Raw genomic sequence first — 4,524 nt, 5'->3', positions numbered from 1 at the left:
CCCCCCCCCCCCCACCCCCCCCCAGCCCTGACCCCTAGCTCCGAGCCCAGCCCCTCTGAGCTGGACATCTCCCTGACCCCAGCCCCCGTGAGCTGCAGTTCAAGCCCAGGCCGGGTGCCTCTCCCCTCGCTCGAACTTACCGGCTCTGCCTCGTGCCCAGCGCTTCTCGCCTCAGCAGCCCCGGAAGTGACGCTGGACGCCAGGCAGGAGGAGCGGGAGACGGAGACGCGTGGGGGGGGGCGACCTCACAGCCCTGTGCACCGCGCTCTGACCGCCCTGACAGTTAGAAGCGCGGCTGCCGGGTTCGTCCCCTGCCCAGGGGTAGGGGAGGTCAGGCCCCCCTGCCCCCGCAGGGGGCAAACCCGGCAGCCGCGCTTCTGACGGTCAGGGCAGTCAGAGCGCGGCGCGCAGGGCTGTGAGGTCAGGCCCCCTGGGCAGGGGTGAACCTGGAAACCACCCCCCACCACTTGCCTGCGGGCCGCACAGTGGGCCGCGTGTTGTGCAGGCCTGGTCTAGACTATCCCTGATAGACATTTATCTAACCTACTCTTAAATAAATTTACCTGAATCTATATTTAAATTATACAGCCATAAACCACCACCAAGCCAAGTCCACCAAGAGCATTAGTGTAAACCAAATGATTAAAATGTTAGCAGTTGCCAATGGCCTGAATACACTAATACTCCAACAGTGGCTGCCACGAGTGATAATGTGATGGTGGGAGGTTTTGTGGAAAATACTACTCAGACAAAGCCTTGTTGAAAGTTACTGTAACACACGTACTCATTTCCTCACATCACTACACCTACCTTCTTTTAGCTTCAGCTGCATAACTGTGTTTCAGGTAGCACAGATTCATTTTCAGTGGCTTCCTACTCTGTAGACCAGCACCTTATCTACAGTAGCATTAGTTCCCCCCCCCCTCCAATCAATAATACCCCTGTTGAGCCTCTTGCATTGCACTTTTACCAGCAGCCATCAATGCTTTGCTGATCAGAGACAGGCATCTGACTCTTTCCCCCACCAACAGATGTCAATTAGGACACGGGGAGGCATAATGGTTGTATTATGCACTCCCACAACTGGTTAGGCCCTTTATGCTAGTCTCTTGCTCCCTGGGCTGAGAGCGCTGTGCAGCCAACATGCTCACCTCTGGAGAGGATATGATAACAACAAAGTTACAGTTGAAAGGATGCTGGCTACAATATGGAACCTCTCAAGAATCTGAACATGGACATTGCCTGGGAGGGTGTACTTAAGAGTCAGATTAGGGGCTTTGAAGACTAATGTGTTTAGGGAAGGAGGTGGAGGGACTTAAGTAGAGAAGATGTAGAACTGTTAGTTGGCTTCCACAAAGCTTTAATGTGTAGTTTTGCTGACACTGAAATACCTTGTACAATACCTTAGGCATTATGTCTATATTTAAAAAAAATGCCTCAACACCAATGCCTTTCAGTCATCGAGACCATCCTGTCTGCTCTTTCACCTGATTAAAATCTAAATTAGTTAAGTAACACAAGGATTAATAAATTATTCAGGACAGATACCTAGTCTTCTCACATTTTTAAAAGGATTGCACCCCTCTATGGCTCTGCATAAACAGAATATAATGGCTTGCCTCCCCACATTCACTCAGAAATTTCCCCTTAAATTCATATGTATTGTTCCATTTTTTAAGTGTAGGTAGTTTAGGGCTGGCCAGAAAATGAGATTTCCTGTTTGCAAAAAAATTCAGGTTTCAGAAATTGTTTTAATTTTAATACAAAATGAAATAAAGACTGTTTGAATTTTTTCCATGAAAAACCAAGATCTCTCTCATACATACCCATACACAGAATAGCCAGTGGTCAGGACAGTCACCTAGGATGTGGGAGACTCAAGTTCAAACTTCTGCTCTGCCTGATTTGCTGTCTGGCCTAAAGAATACTTAGTAAGTCCCTGTTCTGCCTGATTCCCATATCTCAGGTGAGCACCCTAACTATTGAGCTTATCTGGTATGTCTCTCTTGTTTTGACCAAAAATTCCATTCTAGACTGAAGAAACCTTCCCAATGAAATTCTCATAGAAATGGATTTATTTCCACAGAAAGTTTCAGTTTTGAATAACTGGAATTTTGTGGCAGAAAAACACTTAATCAAAACATTCTCAACCAGCTCTAAATCTAGATTGCCAAAATACTGTTCATATCCAGTCACCTCTACTGAAACCCTACCTCATCTGATACTAATGCACAGTGGTGCTTCCTTAAGATCAAAATCTCTGTGTTGTTCTTATTCACGGAACATGTTCAATCTGGAATTTGTTTCTTCCCATCCAAATACATTATGGATTAGTATTATATCACATGAGGGGGAAATGCAGCAGAAATCTTCTTACACCATAATAGGGTTTAGCCCTCCCTCAGGAGCAGTTTATCTAACTCTTTCAGGGGCACCTTTGGGGATATTTTACAAACGATTACAATTCCCTTATGATTAACACTTTGACTTCTGGGAACAATTCTTCCCTGCTTTCCATTTTATATTCCCTCTTTCTCTACTTATGTGTCAAGCAAGCAAAAGGAGGAAGTCAGCTGCTGCTGAAGTTAAAGAGGATGCAGTAGTCATGGTAATGAGAAATTGCATCACACTCTTGAGTGGTTGTAATCAAGAAAAAGCTTGAAGTGAAAGTCTATGCTCCTTTTCACCACCACCCCCATTTGCTTTCACTTAATTACATTCCATAAAATGAAAGAACCTTCAGACATTACCAAACCAGCACATTTTCCATTCATATGGCAATATATTGTAGATCTATAATAAATCCCCAGGAATAGTTAATCTGGGAAATTTCCCCTCTGACGTTCAGTTTATCCACCAGCATGATGCACCGCTTTGCGCTTTCACAGCTCCGTCCATTTGAGGATCTCAGCATGCTTTGCAAGCGCTCATTAATCTCACACCGATGGGAATGAGGTGCGGATTCTAACCACCGTGCTAGAGCGGGGACTTAAACCAAGACACGCGGAGGCTCTGTGGCTAACTAGAAGCCACGCAGCCAGTCAGCTGAAAAGCCAGAACTCCTGGCTCCCAACCCCAAGACCACGGCTGCCCTCCGGAACTAGGAAATGGTCGCGATCCCCTCAGCCGGCAGGAGCAGGGCGCTGGGGATGAGTCCGAAGTAGCTCTCGGTGCAGGAGCGGTTCCTGGCAACGCGCACCGGCGTGGAAAATCCCCAAGCAGCAGCAGGACACCAGAGGCACCACTTGTTGCGACTCTCCCGGCCGTCGAAAAAGCTCCAGCTACTCCCCAGCCCTCTTCCCCAGGCACGGGAGCCAGCGCTAGCTCCTGGCTGTACGCTCCAGCTCGCCGGGCCTGGACGCAGCACCGCCCCGCCGGCGGATGCACCGCGCGCCCTTTCACGTTCTGATTTTTATTTATTTATTTATTGCGTGCAGCCGCGCGGTTGCATGAACCCTGCCTGGAAACAGCACCAGGCTCCCTCCACCACCCGGCCGCCGCCGCTTCCCCCTGCCCGCACCGTCTGTCAGCGGCTCCCAGCCCAACCACCAGCCGCTGCTCCAACAGGCTGCTGCGGGGGCCCAGCTCACCACCACCACCCCACGGGCGCCGCCGCTCCCCAGGCGCGGGCCGGGCAGCACTAGTTGCCGTTCCCCGTGGAGGGGCAGCAGGGACCCGGCCCGGAGGCTCTGGGGAAGTTTGCCCGGCAGGACTTTACCTTCTCCTCACTCCGCGAACAGCTTCGGGCGGCGGCAGCTGGTGCTGGAGGAGGGAGGCGGCGAGGTAGCGGCTGCACCGGCCGGCGCTGTCACGCTGCAGAGGCGAGGCAGGGAAGGGCCGGGCCGGGCGCCGCGCGGAGGAAGGCGGGGGGAAGAGGGGGAAGTGCGGTCCCCTGAGTAAATTGTGGGCTGACTGTGACGTAACAATGGTGCTGGGGACAAATGAGAAGCTGTCTGGAAAGGGGGGCGCTATGACGTCATGATCGCCAGGACCAATCCAGGGATAATGGAACGTTCGGGACTCGGGAGCCCCACAGGGACAGGAAGAGACGGGGCGGGGAGAAGGGGGCGAGACTGACTGGCAGGGGAGCCCTGGGAGCGAAGGGCAGAGACTCGCCTGCTGACGGGCAAAGCACCGGCATGGGGACAAGTGAAGCACGATCCCGAGGAACAGTTGGGGTGGCGAGGTCCGATCCAGAGGAGACGGGGGTAGTGGGGCTGGGGGAGGAGTGAATGGCGGGGATGGGGATTGGTTGCGCCCCATCGCGCCCCTCCCCTCTAGCCCCCCTGAGCAAAGCTACACAGCCCGGCCCGGGACCGTTATGTCTCCCATCCAGTCGGGCCCCTCTGCCGCTCAGAGCATGCCCCACGCCGCATGCGGGGCGGGTCCGCGCTGAGCTCACCGCTGTCTGCCGCTGGAAACCCAAACTCTCGGCTCATCACCCCAGTCAGCCGGCGGCCGAGGCAGCCAATCAGGGCGGTTGTGGGGAGGTGCTGCCTAGGCTCCCCCACTCCTCCTCACTGC

The 4,524-nt window shown here is 52.9% G+C and overlaps 1 protein-coding gene across 1 annotated transcript in view; it reads right to left on the bottom strand.

The window, feature by feature from the left end:
• ELOVL5 (ELOVL fatty acid elongase 5) overlaps positions 1-3,845 on the bottom strand; it is a 54,329-nt gene extending 50,484 nt beyond the window's left edge. The window contains exon 1 of the mRNA XM_034766334.1: positions 3,719-3,845. The gene's annotated coding sequence lies outside the window, so the exon portion shown is untranslated. The remainder of the gene's footprint in view (positions 1-3,718) is intronic.
• Positions 3,846-4,524: the final 679 nt, after the last annotated feature.

Source organism: Trachemys scripta, chromosome 3 (genome assembly GCF_013100865.1).
Source record: "Trachemys scripta elegans isolate TJP31775 chromosome 3, CAS_Tse_1.0, whole genome shotgun sequence".
In the NCBI taxonomy this organism is placed as follows: domain Eukaryota; kingdom Metazoa; phylum Chordata; order Testudines; family Emydidae; genus Trachemys; species Trachemys scripta.
Note: the sequence above shows the minus strand (reverse complement) of the source record. Positions and strands in the feature narration are given on the sequence as shown.